Source organism: Heteronotia binoei, chromosome 8, assembly GCF_032191835.1.
Source record: "Heteronotia binoei isolate CCM8104 ecotype False Entrance Well chromosome 8, APGP_CSIRO_Hbin_v1, whole genome shotgun sequence".
Classification (NCBI taxonomy): domain Eukaryota; kingdom Metazoa; phylum Chordata; class Lepidosauria; order Squamata; family Gekkonidae; genus Heteronotia; species Heteronotia binoei.
This window is the reverse complement of record NC_083230.1, coordinates 9,063,734-9,086,271: the sequence shown is the minus strand read 5'-3', so window position 1 is coordinate 9,086,271 and position 22,538 is coordinate 9,063,734. Positions and strand designations below refer to the sequence as shown.

Here is a 22,538-nt window from a genome sequence, read left to right as displayed (position 1 = left end):
CTTTTAAGCAAATAAGAAGCTAGTTGTATTTTTTAATAGCAGACACGTGAGCAGGCCACACTTCTTAAAAACAAATAAGAGCAGCACCAAGGAATCAAAAACTTAGAAAGCAAACTTATTACCATGATCGATAAAAAGGCACAACTTTTTCATATTGTATATAAAGCCACTGTGTAAACATTGCAGATGCACTATTGCATGTGATTTTTCATGGCAACATAATCTGCTTTTACTTTTCGATAGAAGCATTTGGACTCACAACCTTTGGATTGTGGGGATTTGTTTTTTTGAAGGAAAACTATGACCATTCTTTTAAGAGCTCAGTATTTTTGTAATATAATGTGACCTAGTGTGCCCTAACTCGGCCCAGGTTACCCTGATCTCATCAGATCTTGGAAAGCTTAGCAGGGTAAGTCCTAGTTAGTGCTTGGATGGGAAGCCACGAAGGAAGTCCAGGGTTGCTATGCAGAGACAGGCAATGACAGATCTACCTCTGTTTGTGTCCTGCATTGAAAACCAAATGAGGGATCGGCATAAATTGGTTGCAGTTTGACTTGACAGCAAAAAAAGATAGTTTGGTCCTCCTACGTCTTATTTTTAAGGCTGCCATAGCTAAGGAGAGATGAATGGTTTCAATTACTGTTACAATTTCAATTACAATTCAACTCACTCTGAAATGTTCTTCCTTGTGTTCCACAGGTATATTTTCTCAAGCAGCACCTACAGTTGCTTTGTGGTCAAATAAGCTTGGTCCCCATCCCTGAAGGGCTAGAGAATGTTTACCCACACACAGGACTTTTTTTGTAGAGAAAGCCCAGCAGGAATTCATTTGCATATTAGGCCACACCCCCTGATGTCACCATTGTTTTGCACAGGGCCTTTTTGTAGAAAAAGCCCAACAGGATATTTGCATATTAGGCCACATCCCCTGACAGCGAGCCAGCTGGAACTGAGTTCCTGTGCGTTCCTGCTTAAAAAAAAAAAAGCCCTGCCAACACATAAAAGTTACAAGACGAATACTAATCTCAATACTGGTTACAAGACAAATACTAACCTTTTCTAATCTCAGAGGCTGATTTCGCACTGACCTTTTACTGGCGCGACCACCCTCCTCACGCCGGCGGATCTGCAGGGATTTCGCACCAGAAGCGCCGGCGCAGCCAAAAGAGCCGGCAACTTCCGTCCCGAAGGCAGCTCAAACGGAAACCGCCAAGAAGCAGGAAAACGTTTGAGCTGGCTTCGCGACGGAAGTAGCCGGCTCCTTTGGCTGCGCCGGCGCTTCTGGTGCGAAATCCCTGCAGATCCACCGGCGTGAGGAGGGTGGTTGCGCCAGTAAAAGGTCAGTGCGAAAACGCCCAGGGTGTTGTTGTAGAACTTTATATGCGCCCTCAGAAGGCTGTGCATGAGGATCTGTGCTTGCATGAAACAGATTATGCTAGTTCAGGGAGTGGTAATCATTTGTTTAGTGAGGCAGGGGGAAAAGAGCTCCTGGATTCCCAACACACAGCTGGATCAGCACTGTGTCCAAAGTCCCAAATCATCAATCAAAGCCATGCATGCTGTTATGCAGAATACAGATAAATATCTATGCAGGATTCTTTTCTGCGCAGGACCCAGTTCAGGAGGAGCACATCAGTAAGAGGTGTACACCATGCAGTTATTTATTATACAGTGTATAATGGTATTTTACAGAGTAATTAATTGCCTGCCTGAAGGAGTTTATAATTTGAAGCTTGACAGTAGAGAGAAAATAAAAGGATGGGAAAGACACGGGTAACTAGGGATGAATGGGGATATTTGCAGCTATGCCGAATGCAAGACAATATGTAGAACTGACCTCTGCTATTTTCAACTGTAAAATTACTATTGAATCCCTAACTCAGTGATTTTCTTCGTGGTCTCTGTGCAGTCCCACACATGGGTCTTGCCGCAGGCAACGGATCCGTACCTGCGGCAAGACCCATGTGTGTGACTGCACAGATGACCACTCGAAGATCATCAGTTACAGGTAAGCAACCTGTTTTTTCTGACTCTGCCTTCTATGCTCCTAATGTATGTATAACTCTAGAAACTGAGTTATGGATTGAATTATCGTTAACTTATGGCCCAAGAGAGGGAGACGTATATATTCTGAGCCAATGAGTACATTCTAGTTTCATCCACATTAACCACAACCATTCCACCTCAGTGCTGTAGGACCTGCTGGACCTGTGAGGCAGAATTTGTCATTTTTAGCTTCCAGTGTTTAGTCTGCAGTTTTAGATTTTATATATTTTAACTTGGTTTTAACTGTTGGTTGTCTTTTTCTATGATGTAACCCACCCTGAGCCTGTTTACAGGAGGGGCAGGCTATAAAATAAGTAAATAAAAACATAAAGCACAATTTTGGTTCTGCCTATAATTCGCAGTTTTAAATTGGTCTTACTTGATATGGTGATAAACTGTTAAGATGCATTTTTTTTTCTTTTTTTGTTGTTAGTCCCTAATGGAAAGAAGAAATTGTGTCAACGACGAGTTGATCGAAGTAACAAATAAAAAATTAAAGCAGGAAGCTGAGAAACTGAAAGCAGAAATAAAGAAAAGTTCAATAGGTATGTTGTTCTTTGCCCCCAGTGGCTTTTAGCACTTTAAGGAAACTTTTTTTTTTCTTTGAGCCTAGGGGAAATAATGTTGCTTTCTGTGTTACAGTAAGTACATCTCATCCTGCCCTTCGCTTCAGGCACTCCATTGTAAATGTGGCTTATGTTTCTTTGATTGAAGCTAGATTGCAAATGGGCAGTTCTGCTTAAAAATAAGATGGAAGTTTTTCTTCACTGTAACAAGATATGTACTGTTGATGGTTTCTGACTACTTGAGATCTCTTAATTAATAACACTGAGATAAGAACTTCTTCCTGGATCGTGTGTGTTTGTTCTAGATCTTACAAGTTTGTTCTAGATCTTACAAGCGATGTTTCCAAATTTCTATCTGGCTGAGGTAACTTTTGTAAATAATAAGGCTGCTTATGACCTTGTTGGGCCCAGATGACTAAAATGTCGTTCTTCGGCTGTTCAGAAAACTATGCAGTCAGGAGATACCCAAGACAAATCTTATCTGCTATGAAATTTCAGAGACCCAAATATTGACACTAAAAGCACACCATGGGAGAGATAGCCAAAGGTCTCCCACCAGCATTAGGGGAAAAGTAGGGTATTTAAAGCAAGCTACCCACTGCTCTGCAGACACACATATGCCCAGACTGCAGTGGTATGAAGAAGGCACATAAGGACAACTCTTGCTGTGCGGGGGAGGGGGAGCTAAAATCAAACAAAATAAATAAGTAAACCCTGAATCCCTTCTCCGGCATTCCTCAGTAGCAAAGGCGTATGTGTAGGTACTCAGGTGCTGGGGTCATCTCAGAAGCTGAACATTGCTTATTTCACTTTGGCCTCCCTGCAGGTTGCCTTATGATTAGTGCTCCTTCCACCCATGTGGAGGGCAAGCAGCACTTCAGTCTTTTATTAACCGACTATGGTACCATACTTATTGAAAACAGATCAGCTGTTTTACTGCCTGGTCCTTTTACCTCAAAGTGTCTCATGTCCATTCTACACATGTCCAATAAATCCTGCAGCTTTATTTATGCAACACAAAATGAGACAAACCAGTCAACATGAACCTCATATAAAGATAGATCTAAACAGCCCATATCCCTTCCCCTTTACAGCAGCATGCTTCTGTTGCGCCATGCTTTCGCCTGCATCTGATACTGCATCAACTTGTCTCTTAATGGGTTTATGGAAAGACATCCCCAGATGAGGAAAACAGGACAAATGCTGTTGGGTCCTAGCAGTTAGTACAGTCAGATGTAAGTTAGGAGGCAAGCTATTGTAAATTTTGTGAAGTGGCTTGATTGTAAGATATGAAAGTACTGGAGTCAAAATCTTGCTTACTTGGTGACCTTAAGGGAAGGCAGTATCCTCTGAAGCTCAGTTTCCCATATACAGTGTGAAGATAACACCGGCTTGTAACAGTGAGATTTGAAAAAAAGATAAGCGAGATTATGTATATATTTAGTCACTTGGAATACATTATATAAGTGGTTATTAGTAATTTTAATGCCTCAGTTAATCTTCTGTAGGTTCATTTTCATGTTTATTTTATACAGTACGGCATGCACTTTTAACAATAAAACAACACACCCAAGTTTTGATAGTATATTGCTGTATGCACAAGGTGTTTCCGGAAAGCTGATGATATTTGGGGATGAAGGGTGAATAATAAAAAGCAATCAATGATCATAGGCTCTTATAAACAGGCATGGTTTGTATACATAATAAATGTAACAACAACATTGTTTTCTTAGGTCTGCTCTTTACTTTAGGAAGACTTTTTTTTATCATGGTTGGAGTAGTATGCAATAATTTGACCTCTAATAATAAACTTGTTCTACGTTCAGAATTTTTCCAGTAGTAGTTTTAGAAAATCTGAAAAGAAACTGAAGACATTTATTTTAAAGCTGTTCCTAAGTACGGTCAGTTTGCAGTCAATATTTTAATAAAAGATTGAAGTCAGTCTGAGGCAAGACAGATGGCAACCCGAGAAAGGTCCTTCTTGGTTGTGGAATGGCCTTCCTAGGGAGACTCATCTGTCCCTATTTGTTCTCTTCAGTCAGCGGTTGAAGAGCTTCTCGTTACTTTTGCTGTTTTCTTATTGGGCCCACTTTCCTGGTCATGTTTTTCGTTGTTTTATGTACTTTTTAAAATATTAGTTTTTAACGTTTGACTGGCTCACTGCCTTGACACCCCAAATAGGGTAGGAAGGCCGCATAAAACAGTTTAAGTGTACTGGTGCAGCTTCCCCAGGAGGCAAGGGCAGGTCACAGGCAAGGTTGCAGAGAGTCACCAAAGTCCAGTCCAAAAGACAAGGGCTCCAGAAACCAGGTATATCAAAGTCCAGTCTCAAGTCAAGGAGTTCCAGGCAGCAAGTTCAAGTCCCGTCCAAGGTCAGGGGTTCTAGAAAAGCCAGTTGTCAGGTCCAATTCAAGGTTGCAGAGGTCCAGCGACAGCAAAGTTGGTGGCTCAGCAGCAAAGTATACTTGTTACATCCACACGTTGCTGCTTCTTCCAACTGAATTTACAGCCAAGTATTAACGAGCTGAACTCCCAGCCAATTCCTTCACAGTCGTCTTGAAACTATTCATTCATCTCTTCAACTGACAGCCGATGATGGGCCATGGCCATAGCACTTCTCTTCCTGTCTTGCAATTCTAAACGTCTCTGACAGCATCAGTGCTGCAAGGGTGTGGTTGAGCTAGGTTGGCTGGGAGTGGCTTCTGGAGACTTGCTTACTGCTTCAGAGCTATGAGGCATTGGCTCGGTTTTAGCTGTAGGCTTTAACTCCTGATCAGCTGGTAACTTCATCTCTTGTTGTTCTCCTTCTGGGTCAGAGCCAACTGCAGAGCCTCTTTATTTATTCCACTTCAATCCCAAATGTCAATTCATTAAAGCATATAAGAATATACATTAATCCAACTTCAATACTTAAACATTGTGCACAGTCATTTTATAAAGGACATCGCTGGACGCTCTCAACGAGAGCCAAATAAATTGATTGTTGGCAAGAACAGCCAAGAACAAGAATACATTCATATATTAAGTACCTTTTCCCATCCATAGGAACCAACGTAACTGCCAACCAACTCTCTGATGAGTATCTGCGATATAGTGACATACACATCAGAGCTCAGCCTTTTCTCTTTATCTTTCAGGGTCATGTGAATCTGGGAAAGCTGTGTTAAGTCAAGGTTGACTAAGACAGTGTCCGGAAGCTAGGCTCTGATACTCTTGGAATTTGATAGTACATAAGCATTCCAAACTGCAACAGTCATGTGAGGCTAAAAGACAGCTGTTATCAGAACCAAGAAGGTCACATCACTCAATGTGATGTGAAGCATTCTAAAGCTTCCTGGAAAACAGAACTAAAATTTCAACTACAGTCTAATTAATATAGAAATTGAAACAGCACTTGGGTTCGCAATGGCAGACGACTGAAACTAAATCCAGCCCTAATTCCACAACGATTAAGTAAATAAAAAATTAATACTTATTTGATATGGCATAAAACTTTGCAAATGTTAAAACTCTGCAAGAGTTGGGAATCATTTTACCCTATTATAGTCCACCTTTCAATGGAGCAACGTTCATGAGGCAATTTACAATTTAAAAACAAAAACAATCCTTACAAATTTTAAAAAAAACTGTGCAACTAAACTGATAAAGGTCAGGTGGCATGAAAGTGCTCCCTAAGAAACCAGGAAGTGGGAGAGGGAAGTGTAACAACATTTTGCAGCTCCAGTAACAACACAGAAAAGGCTCTGCTCCTGATAGATTTCCTGTTTAGCCTGTACAATCCATGTCTACTTGCCTTGTGTTAAAATTATAGGTTGAACATGAACATATGAAGCTGCCTTCTACTGAATCAGACCCTCGGTCCATCAAAGTCAGTATTGTCTTCTCAGACTGGCAGCGGCTCTCCAGGGTCTCAAGCTGAGGTTTTGCACACCTCTTTGCCTGGACCCTTTTTAGTTGGAGATGCCGGGGATTGAACCTGGGACCTTCTGCTTCCCAAGCAGATGCTCTACCATTCAGCCACAGCCCCATTCATGGCTCTCCAGGGTCTCAAGCTGAGGTTTTTCACACCTCTTTGCCTGGACCCTTTTTAGTTGGAGATGCCAAGGATTGAACCTGGGACCTTCTGCTTCCCAAGCAGATGCTCTACCACTGAGCCACCGTCCCTCCCCATGGGTGACCACTGGGGATTAACAGAACTAGCTATGGGTAGTTAATGTGTATCTTGCCATGTGATTCCAAAGACTTAAGGGCACCTCTAACTTCAGAAGAAAGGGAAGTGATTTCCACAGATTCCTCATCTTGCTGCGGACCCATACATTGCACCTTATTTTTCCTGATGGCCTCTGACGCATGGAACAAAATGAGAGCGATGACATTGGGCTGCAGCAAGCGAAGAAAGGGACAATGTCTTACTCTGCAAGGTCCGAACCATGAATGGATTTTGTTGGATACAGGCCAATGCGTTAATATTCACTCTGCTCAGCTATGTATAGGGGCTTCCTCTAGAGACTCTGCTGCTGGAGGAAGGCTCCTTGGGATGAAGGGAGGGTCTGCCCTTAGATGAGCAGAGCGGTAGGGTTAAAGCTAGTCCCCTTTAACTGAATTAATAATAATAACTGGCTTTCTGTATGACAGTGGTCTTCTGTAAGTAATGGACACTCTTTTAATGTGGTGGTCTTCCCTGAGTCGCACAATGGTTCACCACTGCTGTGCTGCTTGTTTGTAAAATGCTCCCACTAGAACTGTAACAAGACAAGACCGTGGCTGATATGGATCTAGGGTAACGCTGAGATAAGTGGCTGGCACAGCTGAATTTTAGAGCAGAAAATATATCGTGTAGAAAAGGAAGGAAGGAAGCTGATTGTACAAAACTTTAAGGTCTCTAACATAGGTCTTCAGCAGAACAAAATAGCATCTGTACTTGCCTTGTGTTTAAATTACAGGTTGTGACCACCTGGGGATTGGGAGCTGTCATCTTGTACTCTGTAAAATGCACTCATGGCCTGTATAAATAATGAATAGGATAGCCTTATTTCCCTAAAATGCTCAGAGAGACAGCACCAGCCCATGGGTGCCTGGCGCCCTAGGCAGGCGCCTCCTCCACCACCACCCCGGTGCCCCACCAAGGTGACCCCCACCTCCTCCCTTCCCTCCCCTTCCTTTCCCATTTGCCTCCCTCCTCCCCCCGCCACTACCCCAGCCGCCGCTAGCCCCCTCTGGCCTGCCCCCGCCCCCTCCGGCTCGCCACTAACGCCTCCGGCCTGCTGACGCCCCCACACCCCCACTGATGCTGCTCACTCGCTGTCCCTCCCTCCCCGCTCGCTGTGAGTAAAACTAAGGTCTGCTGGCTCCTCACAGCCCGCACCTGTGTGTTTTGTTAAGAGATTCACGCGCAGGCACAGGCTGCGAGGAGCTGGCAGGCCTTAGTTTTACTCACGGTGAGTGGGGCAAGGGGGGGAGAGCGAGCAGAGCTTGGCAGCGGTGGGCCGGAGGGGGGGGCGGCGGGCCAGAGGGGCTAGCGGCGGGGGCAGCCGCGGCTATGGGGGGGAGAGGAAGGCAAACTAAGCACTTGCTTGGGGCACCGGGGGGGGAGCCCAATTTGCCAACCCCTGCCTCCCGGCGCCCTAGGCAACTGCCTAGTTTGTCTAGTGGGCAAGCTGGCCCTGCAAAGAGAGACTCACTAATAGAGTTTAAAGCCAAGATTGAGAAGAAGGGAGGCCTCATATGAGGGAGAACATTTCTTGAGATCAGATATTACAGAGCTTCCAAGATCAAACCCAGCAACTGAGATTCCAAAAGTGTATGTGCTTCTTTCATCAACCTTTACCTGTTAACAGATAGACAGTGGCTGTAGTTTCTGATTTTTTTCCAAGGGCAACCCTGTGTGGAGTGCATTACAAAAGTCTTATTTGGAACTTGCCAAAGCACAAATTCATCATCATAGTTCTGTGGAGTCCCATATGGGTACTGCACACATGCACAGGCCAGCCACTGGAAGATTTCTAGTTAGCTTGGCAACAGAGCTGGAGGGGGCCCTCCCAATTGGAGCTGTTGAAGCCATTTTCTCACCTAATTGTCACATGCTCAGGAAAGGGGCTTCTCTCTCTCCCTCAGTTCGTTGTTTGCCGCCACATTGAGAACAACCTTCTTTGTTAGCTGTGCCTCTCTTCATAAAAAATGTCTTTGTTCAAAAAATGGTTGATGAGTTCAACAGAGATGACTCAGGCAGACATTCTGTCTTCCTTCTCTGCTTGGAGGAAGGTCACAGTGTTATAGCATGCAAGATCTGTCAACAATTCACCCTGAAGACCCACGCAGACTGCGCCTCCTGGCTCAAGGCAGCCTTCTGGGAGAAGGATTCATCAGCCTCAAAATCATCAGCCTCAAAATCAGGAGCAAAATCATCTGCTCCGGTTGAGCAATCGGAATTTTTGGCCTCAAAACAAGTAGCCAACCGAGTCTCCTGCCCTCCTTCTGTAGCTTCAGTTTCATTGGTTCCAAGGGCAGATCTGAACCAAAGATGTTCAGTCTCTCTCGAATGGGCTCCATCTTGGTCTTCTTCAGAACCACCTCCAAAAAAGCAGAAAGCTAAATAGAAGCCCAAGAGCCAACGTTCCATATCTACAGATCTGACTCCCTTGGCGTTGAAGACAGCACCACCCAAGGAACCTAAACAAATGGTTCACAGAGCTACTATGGAGGGCCGCAAACAGATGACCCGCATACTCCTTCTCCAGCAATATCAGCATTTGTATGTGACCTGGTAACTCAGGACAACACTCTGTCAGAATATGTCACTAGATCCCCCGTTCCATCTTCATGGATGCCTCCAAGTCCAGAACATCATCACTCATGTTTCTGCCCTCTACAATGCTATAGTGAATGGCCAGAGCATCCAGAACTCCAGATGGAACCGAGAAATTGTAATATGTGGTTGATAGAAAGACCACAAACACCTACATATTGGAATCCTCGCTTGATTCCAGCAACATATGATCCCATGGAAGAGGACTGTGGATCTGTTGTGAGTTTTGGCCTGGCTTCAGAACTATCCCCAGATGATACTGTAGGGGACCAAGATCTTATGTCACCCAGTAAAGACTTACATCTCTAATCTGAACAGATGATGAGAATAGTGTAGTCCTTAGACATTTAAGTCACAGCAATAGATGCTAAACCCAAAGACAAAATACTAGGAAGATTCTACCTTGAAACACCAAGAACCATGACCTTTGCTCTTCTAGAAAGGCTCTTAGAAACTGCAGGATCTGTTTGAGATAAGCCATAATCCATTCCCTCCTCTTCTTGCAAGACAGAAAACATGTACAGGGTGCAACAGGAGAGATACCCTTTTCTGTGCAAACATCCTAGACCATCATCTCTTATAAGAGAAGAGATGCAAGCCAAACAAAATCTAGATGCGCATTCAACCATAGCAGACAAAGAGGGTGGAAAGATAGACATCTTGAGTTGCAAGGCTTATTCTTCATCATCTTTAAACTTGAGAACTGATAATTACCAAACCATTGTGCTAGCCTGTCAACTCTTCTTATGGGAGAAGATCACACCATACCTAGAACAACTTCCCAAGGGCAAAAAAATCTTTGGCAAAGGTGATCCAGACTGAGGCTCTCAGCAGTTGAATGCCAGCAGATATGCAGCCGATGCATCAATTCGCACTGTGGCCTCCTCCATAGGAGACATGTATGGCTTAGAGCTACAGCTCTCCCATCAGAGATCCAGGCATGAGTAGAGGACTTATCTTTTGAAGGATCATCCCTCTTCTCCACAAAAAATGAAGAGTTTGTGCAACAAATAAAAAAGAACTGTCAGACAGCACAGCACATTCTTTTGGCATTACTCACACAGAGACCTCATCCTACAAACCGAGGTTTCAGCAGAGATTCCAACCATTTTACCAAGCTTTTCAGTGCCCTTATCAGCAACAAGCATATCAGTATATCCTCATCAAAGCTGTTGATAATGTTGTTCCTGAGATTAGAAAAGGGGGCAGTTCAAGTTGTGTCCTCCAATTATTCCATTTTGAGTTATTATTCCAGGTTTTTCTTAATCACTTTAAGAGTTCTCAGCGGCTTCCTAAGGGTGCATAAATTCAGGATGGTCTTCCTGGCCTCAACCTCACAATTACTCAATCCTGGAGCAGGCCTGTAGCCACAGGGGGGCCTGTGGGGGCACTGACCCTCACATCCAGGCAGGGCCCCCAACTTCCGGGGGTCTCCGGCGTGCAGTCTGCTTTTTTCTTCATTTTCTTTTTGCCATGGCTGAGTCAGTGAAGCCAGAGTCAGGAGAGCTGAGCAGCAGCAAAAGCAACAGGTGGAGACGAGGGAAGCAGAGGAAGCCGTGTGGAATGGACTGGGGAGGGGGGAACGGATGCAGCTCCTGGCTGCAAAGTGCCAGGGTGGGAGAGAGGGAAGTGGAAGAAACCTCCTCTGCAAGGTGCAGTTCCTTCTTCACTCCAAAGTTTAAGGTTGGCTGCCTCAATCTGGCCACATTCCGAGCCTCCAGCTTTTGCCCCTACCCCAGAAAGCTTCTCAGAAGTGGCAAGCCCAGCAGAGGACGGAAAAGGGTGCCCCCTGACTTTTTAAAAAGCCCCCCAACTTGTAAAATTTTAGCTACGGTCCTGCCCTGGAGACTGGTTTGCAGTCCTTAAATCTCTTAAGATGCATAATTTTCATATTTCCATAACCCGGAGCACAGAAGATGCCTATAGTTCAAATTTCAGGAAGTTCCATACGGATTCTCTCTCATGATCTAGCCACTGCACCTCAGGTGTTCACAAAATGTATGGCAACAGCAGTAGCTCACTTAAGGTCACAGGGATGTTCTGTTTTCCCTTATTTGGACAACTGGTTATTTACTGTCCCCTCAGAGTTTGAACTAAACATATAGCTGTTACTAGTGCTGGAGGTGTATCATAGCTTAGGTTTAAGAGTGAATTCAAAAAAATCCAAATTGATTTTCTTCCAGAAAACATACTTTATTGGTGCCTGCTTAGACTCGACTGCAAGTTGTGCGTTCTTACCAAGAGACAAGGCTCTAGCTACCTATTTTATCACAAATAGATTTTAAAGAGCCATTGACATTCAACAGGCTGTTGGACTTTAATGGCTTCCGCCACTTCTGTAGTCCCATACGCCTGGTTTAGGATAAGACCTCTGCAGAACTGGTTCATATGATGTTTCAGTCATGGAGTTCACCTTCAGAACCCATGTTTTTCTATTCCCAAAGTAGTGCTAAGGAGCTTATAGTGGTAGACCAATTAGACTAACCTACTACCTGGTATTCTGCTTGGGTTCTGTTCTCCACAGGTTACTGTAGCAGCTGACACCTTCCTTTGTTAGGGAGTCTTGGTCAGAAGCTGAAATAGGTTTGCATATTAACCTGTTGAAATTGAGAGCTGTTCAGTTTGTTCTCCTCCTCTGCAGATCTGCTGTTAGGGAAGCTGATACAAATTCAAACAGACAATACAGTTATATTCTATCTATATCAACAGAGGGGGCACATTCTCCCTCCCTTTATGCCACAAAACTACTGCTGTTTGGGACTGGGCAATTATGAACCTGACTTCCCTTCAGGCTATTCACATTGCAGGGTCAGAAAATATAGGAGACCTCCTGAGCAGGATGGGGGAACCCACACATTAGTGGTCCATAAAACAGGAGTACATCTCACCCTTTTTTGCCGTATGGGGATCCCAGACACTGGACCTGTTTGCCACAAGGCTCAACACCAAGGCCCCCCTTTTCTGTTCATGAGACAGCCAAGACCTACTCTCCATAGGGGATGCTTTTCAGCTAATTTGTAATCTGATCTTCTTCTACGTATTTCCCCCAGTACCTCTGTTAAAGATTTGTAGCCAAGTTAATAAGGGACAGTTCCCATTGCATGCTGGTCACCATTCTGACCAAGATATATTTGGTTCTAGGCCATACTACATAGGTCAAGGGGTGTATTTGCCCATCTACCTCAGGTTCCAGACTTATCAAGTGTTCAAGGTGTTTTGCACCCAGAGGTGAAAAAGCTACACCTGACTGCTTGGCTGCTAAGCCCAGTAAACAGCCCATTTCAGAGTCTGTAAAATTAGTGTTGGTCACTGTTCAAGACTATTGTCCAGATTTTCCTGTTTTCACAAGTGGAAATGCTTTACTTCTTGGGTAAGAGACAGAAGTGTGTACCCATATGGGACTGCATAGAAAAACAACAATGAATTTTTGCTATGGCAAACCACCCCGTAAAAAGTCTGCCAAGAAAACATCATGATGTGACCCCCATGGGTCGTCAACAACTCGGTGCTTGCACAGGGGACTACCTACCTAAGTTCCAAGTAAGACTTTTGTAATGCACTCTACACAGGGTTGCGCACTACCCATGTGTACCTGCACAGAGAAAACTAGATTAATAACAGTTACAGGTAGGTGCAAAACTGTTTTATGGCACCAACATGTGTTGTTTTACTATAGTAATGAGGAACCCTAAATACAGATAAATACAGGTCAATGGTTGGTCAAAGATTTCTCACTAGTTACTCTAAAACTAGTTGTGTTATAGAAAAATGTTATTTCAGTTTTGCACAGGTGTGTTTTATGAAAACTAGCACTGCATGTAAAATTCTGGTTTTGTCAGTGTATGTAATCATCACTTTGTAGCATATATTATACATCTGGTCTAGCAACTTGGTCTGTGCCAGTATTTCTGCCAACAACTCATTTGATATATTCAGCTATTAATTCTTCAGTAGGTATTCATACTCCCCCCCCCCCTTTCTTTTTGGCCATTGTGTGATACAGGATGTTGAACTAGTTGGACCAGTGGTCTGCTCTAGCTGGAGCTTGTTTTACCTTTGCTAGTTATAGCCCTTTAAAATTCTTTGTGATTTTGTAATACTAGGGGTGGCCAAGCTGCAGCTTGGAAGCCACGTGTGGCTCTTTCACACACATTGTGCAGCTCTCAGAGGTCGAGGAGGAACTTAATGCGGGCCTCGCATCAGCACCTCAGTCAGCCTCTGAATGCTGACCCATAAGTAGGCGACTATTTCTGCCATTTGTGAAGCAGGAAAGGAGGGGGAAATAGGCAGGCTTGCAAGCTCCATCACAGAGATCACCAAGAGACCTAGAGTGGGGAAAAAGCTGAGGGAGACACCGGAAGGAGGGGTGGAATTAAAAAGGGTGGTGTGGGGTTCCTCCTTAGTTTCATTGTTCTTGTAGGAGCTGTATTTACTAACCTTGGTGTCAAGGCAAAGAGAGATGCATATTGATCCAAACAGTGGCCAGTGATTTATATGGTACGCATGTGTTTCCTTCTCCCACTGGTACCAAAAATAATTCCCTAACCTTTCCCTGCTCCTAGCTTTTGCTTTTTAAAAAGTCTCCTTCTAGCATGGTCATCTTGTAAAGTGCATACATATGTATTTTATCTTTCTCTGCAAAGAAGGTATTTAGAGTTCTTAATAAAGACACGTGTGTAATATTTGTTCATGTCATGACGTTTCTTCTATGTGACTTACATTAAACAAGTTTGGCTACCTCTGTGTTGATACTAATTATACAACTTCTGTGCATTGTATCATGAATTGCTTTGGCAAGCATTCTGGCACAGATAACTTTTCCCTTCCAAACCCCAGGGAACACGCACATTGTTCTACCTGCCAAGTATTTCCTTCTCTACAATGCCCTGTCACTTCCGACGAAGCTTAGTTCATGATCTGCTGAAATGGACATTGTCTAATATAGTATGTCCTATCCCGAAACCTTGTGACACGTAACCATCTGTCTAGTAATATGTAACACTCTGTTCACGTATCTCATTCAACTACAGCAAACTAATACGTCCCCCAACATTCAACAATATCGCTTGACACCCCTCTCCCTGAAAAGTCATTTTAAAATGTTCCGATTGTAGGACTTTTTGAGGCAGAAATGATCGTTTGTTTATTTACTTTGTTTATTATTTACTTCATTTATCCATCTGTCTTTCTTATCGAGACTCAAGGCAGATTGAAGACAATGCAAAATACAGCATGATACATGTATTAAACTGAATCCCACAAATTAAAGAACAATGAAATAGCAACAGTATAACACGTTGCATAAACTGGATCTCACAGAGAACAGTGATCTAAAAACCTGGATTTCACAGTTAGGGACACTGACGTTTGGGGCTGTAGCAGGAGAAACTTGCACTGTGCTAACAGGTTGCCCTTCCATCTGTGAAAATTGCTGCTGGATCCAAGTTAGTGTCTGTACATCAACTCTGTATGTATTTATTGCTGTGCTTTGTTAGAATGTTAGGACACTGTGAAGCTAAGCTATGTCTCAGTGCAGAAAGAGGCACTGTTTGGTCTTATTTTTGGCAGCCTTGGAAAGGTTCTGTATGCCTGATGTATGTGGATATGAATCCAATTCTCACACATTTCTTCAGATCCTTTGGCCCCATTTTCTAGCTCCAAGCCAAAGCTCAGTAAGATTTCTCATATGCAGGACCTTGACATTCTTCTAAATAAGGGTGAGGCCTTCTGGTAAAAGAGTATTTTGGCCAAAACATAGTTACAGCGCAGTGCATGTTTTTTCTTTGGTCACCTACAACTATCTTTAGCTACCTTCGTTATGTTTGAAGATAGGATTGTTTTTAGTTGCAACCGAGGTATTTGCCAGCCTCCATAAAATAGACAGTAGGAAGTTACTGTTGGATCAAGTTACCAAAAAAAAAAGAATATTGCAGACTCATATATGGGCACCTTCTTTAGCTTAACAAAATCCTGTAGAATACTTTATTTATTACATTGTTATCCTGACCTCCTCCAAGGAACTCAAGTTGGTGTACAAGGTCCCCTCCTCTATATTTTATCCTTACAACCACTCAGTGAGGTATAATGAGTTGAGAGAGAGGGAAAGATTGGCTCAAGGTCATCCAGGGACTTCATAGTGGAGAGCTGGATCCCCTCAAAAAGGTTTTCGGGGGGGGGCAGTTCCCTTCTCCTGAGAAAGCCTTTCACCTGCCTCCTGACATGACTTCTGGGAATCCCTCTTTCCTTGGAGAAGCATTTTAGGGGAAATTTAGGGCTGTTGAGGGGGAAGGAATTTAGACGGGATACAAACCAGCATGAGAATCTGAACCTGGGCTTCCCAGACTGTAATCCAGTATGGCATACTGGATCTCTTTAACTGTTCCTTAAATTAGTTATTGTTAGATTATTCATAAGACACACTTTGATATAGCAGGAAAGTAGGAAAAATTCCCTACATTAAAATGTATTCCAAACTAAGCTGGCTTCAGAGCATTAAATCACGTTATCATACTTTTCTACCTCCAATTTTATACAATTTATATTTTATCGTAAACAGATATATATTTACTGTCCCAAGTGCTTTCTTCTCCACAGTCCCCTTCACCTCTGTAACTTTCTTGCACGCCTACTTCTATCCAATAGTCAACAAATATTTTCTCTTTCTCTCCGCTGTCTCATCAGACATTTTACTATTTTCACATAAGCTTGTCTGTCAGTATTCTTTTGTTAATACCTTGCTTCTGAGAAGTTACAATGTTTGAGCATTCTGTGACATCAGAGCAGTTGGCCCAATGGCAGGGACTCAAAGGTATGTGTCAGGCGGCAGACAATTATCTAAACTTTATTAAACTCTCATTATTTACAGGCCTGCTCTGTTTGACTAAGTGTAAGAGAATTGGCTTGAAAGTAGAGGTTCAGGTTGCATGCATACTCTTAAAAACCATCCTATGGGCTTGGTCCAAATGCAGTCAGCCATGTGTTGAATAATACTATTTCTGTGTTTTACAGTTCTTGGCAAGAAGGCAGATGAAGTGACTGCAGTTAAGAATCAGGCTGAAAGTCTTAAAAAAGAATATCACCATCTTGTACAAGAACATAAAAAACTGAAGGTAGGTGACAGAGGCAGCTGATTTGCTTGAGTAGAACTTCCTGAACTTGAGAAGACTAGCAGGGATGTCTAGTTTACATCTATTTTGAGTGCATGTTCTCCTAAAACTTTTAGAGAGATTTTTTGTTTTAATGCATTGTAAAACAATATACAACTTTGTGTGGGAGATGACAGACCACTCCAGTTTGGAGTTTCAGAAGAATCATATTCGCAGCTTGGGCTGTGTAACAGTACTAGAAAACCTTCCTCTTCTAATGCCAGTATTGATTTGCTTTTGAACTTAATGCCCAGAGATGGCGTAAGAAATTTCAGGATGTGAGACCTGCAAGCTCAGAATATGGTCCACTCTCTTCAGAGGGAGGAAACTTTTAGATATGAAGTGATGCCATTTGAGGTCCTTCTTAAAGAAGAGGGCAAAGGCAAGAAAGGTCTGCTTTCTAAAATATATCATTATTTAATTGACTCTCTTCACTCAAATCCACCCTCTTATATTAAACATTGGAATTTGATGCTACCGCAGAGGCTAGATGAAAGCGATTGGGAAATTATCTGGAACTCCCTTTCCATTAAGGCTAAAAGCATTGGTGTCCAACCCCAATTTTTAAAAATGTATTCACTTTGGTATTTAAACCCTGTCACGGTGAGTAAAATCTCTAGGATCACAAGTCCAGAGTGTTGGAGGAATTGTAAAACTAAAGGCTCCCCGTAGCATATGTGGTGGGAATGTCCAACAGTGGCAAATTTTTGGAAGAAAGTGGTAGAGCAAATAAAACTTATATTCTATCTAACCATTCCAGTAGATTTAAAACTTCTTTTATTTGACATTTGGCTTGAGAAGTTGGCGAGTAAAGATCAGAAATCTTTAATCTTTACAGTGTTTGTGATAGCTCATATGACGATTGCTAAAAATTAGAAACCCCCCCACATATCTCCACAATTGAAATATGTTACGATAAGTTATGGGACCAGGATGTAATGGGAAAGACAATTGATAACCCTTTCTTCAATAATGATTCTGATTTGGCTATAGATTACAATTTGCTTTGGGACCTGGTTTTGGAATTCTTTGGGAAATTTTCTTTTTTGCCTTATAGAATGAATTATAGACTCTTTCTCAATTCTTAATATCCAGCATATTATGTACTGTTTTTGTAAATTGTTTGTGATATGCATCCAGTGGTCTAAATTGGAACCTTGTATGTTAGATTTTTATTTTTATTATTTATTTTCTCTATGCTCCCTTGGTATTAGATTAGATTTAATAAAATAAAATGTATTTTTTTAAAAAGGATGTGACAGAAAATCCACATAGGGCCTCAAGCCATGATGATAAAAAATGTAATAATAACCATTGATTATTTCCTTTAAATCTGTATAGTGAAGTGTGGCTTCCATCTGCGGATATCTAAATCCATGCATTGGGACCACACTGATACTAAACAAATTTTCCTACAAATTTGGGGGACACCCCCCTTCCCCGGTTTGCAGAAAAATCTGAAATCTTTAAAAATATAGATATATATTGGGGGGTTTAAAACTCCCCCCAAAATAAAATGGTGTCGCCTGCGCAAGACACCTGTGTCTTCCTCCGGTATCAGGCTCAGGGCTAGGAGTGGGGAGCCTCAGTAGAGTTTGCCGATGGTGAAGAGGGGGGAAGAAAGTCTTGCCGCCCTCCCCTTAACTAGGGAGTGGGGGTTCAGCTGCAAGCCCATCTGCTCACCTGCTGAACTAGCAATTAGGGAGTTAGGTGGAGGTTGCCACTCACCCCCAAGCCAGTAATGAAGGAGTCACGGGTGCTGGAGTCAGAGCCAGTAATCCTATTCACTAAAGCAGGAGCCAGGGAGTTGGGGGAGGGGCAAAAAAGTGTTCACCGCCTTCCTGCGGAGCCAGCAACAAAGGAATCAGGCAGGGGAATCCTTGCTCTGCTGAGTCAGGGGAACTGTGGCAGTCCTCACCACCGCCCTGCTGACCTGGCAATGAGAGAGTGGCAATCATGGGGTGGTGGTGGTTGGGAGAGGTGCTAGGGAAGAGGGATTCCCCACCATCACCACAAGCATCTTGGGTACCACTTGTAATACTCCTAATTTTGTTTCTGAGATGGGTGCCTCACTCCGTCTCACAGTATGGCTGGTTCGGTCACTGACCTTTGTCTTTATGCTGTGCTTTCTTTTCCAAAAGTATTTGGAAACATAGCTAGTTCAATTTGGTTGAGTGGTGTTCTGTCAGGTGAGAGAAGAGTTCAGAATTCATGGTCAGGCTTTCATTTCATAGTTAATTCTGACAAGATCATTCAGCTGATAAATACATTACCTTTTTGGACTATTGTGTGTGAAGCTTAGCTTTTTTTCAAATTCATTTTCACTTTATGGTTATGGGATTGAAGAAGATATTGGATTTATATCCCGCCCTCCACTCCGAAGAGTCTCAGAGCGGCTCACAATCTCCTTTCCCTTCCTCCCCCACAACAGACACCCTGTGAGGTGGGTGGGGCTGGAGAGGGCTCTCACAGCAGCTGCCCTTTCAAGGACAACCTCTACCAGAGCTATGGCTGACCCAAGGCCATGCTAGCAGGTGCAAGGGGAGGAGTGGGGAATCAAACCCGGTTCTCCCAGATAAGAGTCCGCACACTTAACCACTACACCAAACTGGCTCTCTAATAATGAAGAAGCACTGCAGACTTCAAAGATACTAGTCTAAATACATTGACTATTTCTAGTAACTGCCAGCAAAATGGGCTTTGAAATCTTTTTAAACAAAGATTCTTTGGTGAAACCATAGGAGTGATTTTATATTAAGCATAGATCATGCATGAATGTTACAAGAAATGAATTGCTCAGAGTGTTGTTTCAAACAGATTGCTGCTCGTTTTCATCGTACAATGAGTTCAAAGAATATTAAGGGAAGCAGCAGCATTCCTTGGAAGACTTGGGTACACTTTTTACAACCTATCCTCATAGATTAAAGTATCTATACACAGAGCTATAACTACTGAAGTTGTTTGTGCTGGCAACCTCATGGCCAGTAACAGGAATTAGTAATACTGTACTTGTATTTCATTTCGTGCTTTAGGCATTTGCTACATAGTACTTTGTGTCTGTTTTCACCTTGCATTTTGAAGTTGTCTTTAGAAATGTAAGGGAAAATGTAGAGGAGACACATTAACTTTACCACTAGCCAGTGGCTTGGGTACAGGAAGGGGTTTTGGCAGGTGCAGTTTGTCATGAGAAAACTGCATTTGCTGAAATTCCCGCTCCTGCAGGACAGTGTAGGAGCCAGGTCTCTTTGGCACGTAGGTAGGTAAAGCTTCTCTTTGATGATTTGATAGCTGAGCAAGTTCTTGAGCTCCCTTCCCCAAAAAAGCAAGAGTCAGATACACTTAAAGGCTGAAGTGTAAGATGTGCTTGTTTCAGCTTGTGAAGTCAGTTTCTTGTGTAAACATAGGAACTGTGAAGGAAAGAAATCTTCCCTCAGCCTTCCTGTATGAGGCTAAAACCACAGCCTTCCTGTATTGGCCCAACTGGAACTTTTTGCTTTCTTTTGGAGAGCCAGTTTGGTGTAGTGGTTAAGTGTGCGGACTCTTATCTGGGAGAACCGGGTTTGATTCCCCACTCCTCCACTTGCACCTGCTGAAATGGCCTTGGGTCAGCCATAGCTCTGGCAGAGGTTGTCCTTGAAAGGGCAGCTGCTGTGAGAGCCCTCTCCAGCCCCACCCACCTCACAGGGTGTCTGTTGTGGGGGAGGAAGGTAAAGGAGATTGTGAGCCGCTCTGAGACTCTTCGGAGTGGAGGGCGGGATATAAATCCAATATCTTCATCTTCTTCTTCTTCTTGTTGCCTGGAGGTTTGACTGCCTAGCAACCCCCCAAAATGGTCATTGACATCCCACAGTGTACTCTTGCAAGATCTTAGTGGCATACTTTTCTTAAAGAAGCAGACATTGCTCTTATGATTTTTGAGTTTTTCTAACGTCCAATGTTTTGTGTGTTTTTGTTTTTATACTTCCTATTTCTCTGCAAGCTTGGGATTTCCACACTCTGCAGCCCAGTTCAGAACTAGAGATGATGATATTCTTATTCAGTCCGAAGGTCCTATAATATAGCTCCATCACACAATTTAAAGACCAAGGCTCTGACCTTATAGCATTTAAAGGAGATATTAGATGGATAACTGTTTCTTAACAGTTTCTTCCGGATGTGCATCCATTATGGTTCTCCTGGCATTTTTTTGCAGACATTGAAACTATGGTCAGAGTTGAAGTGCGTTAGTGTGTTTAAACTAGCTTGCTGATTTTCTTTTCACATGTCTGTCTCTATCTTTACTCAGGAACATGCTGATGAAAAACATGATAAGAAAACCCTGTAAACTACAGAAGGAGGACATGAGGGGCATACATATTTTAGTATAAGCATAATTCTTCTCTTGTTCTTTCCTTACATGCTACTGCAATATAAAACAAGGCTTATTTTTTTTTAAAGCGAGAAATGCACTGCTTTTACAGATGAGCTCTATAGCCTAGTTGCCAAATATATCTTCTAGTGCAATGTAAATAGTAAGCTGTCTATCAGAAACACCCTGTATAAGTGTATTTTTGTAATCTTGTCTGGAAAATATAATGGAAATTTCCATTTGAAGAGGCAGTTTCTTTTTGTATTTTTCGCTGACGCAAAAGTCAGAGATCACACGTTTATCATCTGTTGCTTGTAATATGCAAGAAAATCTCTTAAATTAGTCCACCGTGCCATTAAAATGCCATTAAATTGGTTACTAGGAAAACAAGCACATGGATTTTATCTGTGTGAGGCAATCGGTAAGAAGCATCAAAATAGACTTAAACATGCTTTGCATTTCATTACATAGATCAGGATGCTTTAAAAGTCATATCACTGCGTGGTTTGTATTTTTCTCTTCCACTCTGTAATGTTTCTTTCGATTGGCAATATGTTATGTAGTTCATATATATACACAAGAACTTGTATACATTGTGTACCATCATATTTTCTTTTGTGGATTGTACTTTTGAAAAATGTTTAACTTACAAAAGTCCTATTTTGTGGAAGTCGATTGCATAGTACCTCATACTAGGTGTCCTTCACAAATCTTCATTGCTTCCAGTTGAAAGGTTAACTTTGTATGTGTGTTTTGGTTCCAGTTTTTATGAACTGTTGAATTGTTAATAAAAGGATTGCCTGCTTTGTCCTTCTAAATGTGCAACTGATACATCTAGTTTATATAAAGCTGGGATTAATGATCAACAAAACCAACAGTATCTACTTTGGCCAGAGGTTTCCATTCAAATGATGTTCATGTAGAATAAAAATAATTACATCCAAAACGTTACAAAAACTATTTGTATAAAAAGCTAAAGACAGTTTGCTAACCTCTAGGAAATTGTATGAAAAGGATCTGATACTTTTTATAAAAATTCATTTTTACAATGGATTTTGAACAGCTACTGAATACAAATGCCAAAAGTGCCTTGAGTATCTTTATGTTCATATTTATCTGAATTTTTTTTTTAAAGACGCACATTGTGCCACCAGTTTTCAGGTTTCATCTTTTTGTTTTGTTCTTTTCTAAAAATAATGAAGAATTGGATGCAACTAAAACTGTTAATTCACTTGAAACCCTGCAACCAAATGTTTAATTTTTTTTCCAGCGTCGTGTAACAAATAAACTGATCCTACATGGACCTAACCTTCTCACAACTGCACTGTTCATTTTTGTCATGTCCAGTAAAGAAACTAGCAATTGGGGGGGGGGGGGGGGAGGGAGGGATGTATTTTATGTCTCAGTTGTTTGACAATATTTAGAAACTAATCATATATACCCTTCTAAGCCAATGGATTTCAATGGACATAAGAATTACACCCTTCTAAACCAATGGCTTTCAGTGGGTTTAGAAGAGCATAGCTTTGTTTAGGATTGTACTGTGATAATAGTAAATTTACAAGGTTGGATCTAGCTAGCTTGTTCACTCAGTCTCATCCAGTTCCCCCCCCCCTTTACCTGTCTCC

The 22,538-nt window shown here is 42.3% G+C and overlaps 1 pseudogene; it reads left to right on the top strand.

Annotated features, from left to right (window-relative positions):
- Positions 1 to 22,229, top strand: part of LOC132576005 (tRNA-dihydrouridine(16/17) synthase [NAD(P)(+)]-like) — a 69,916-nt pseudogene extending 47,687 nt beyond the window's left edge.
- Positions 22,230 to 22,538: the final 309 nt, after the last annotated feature.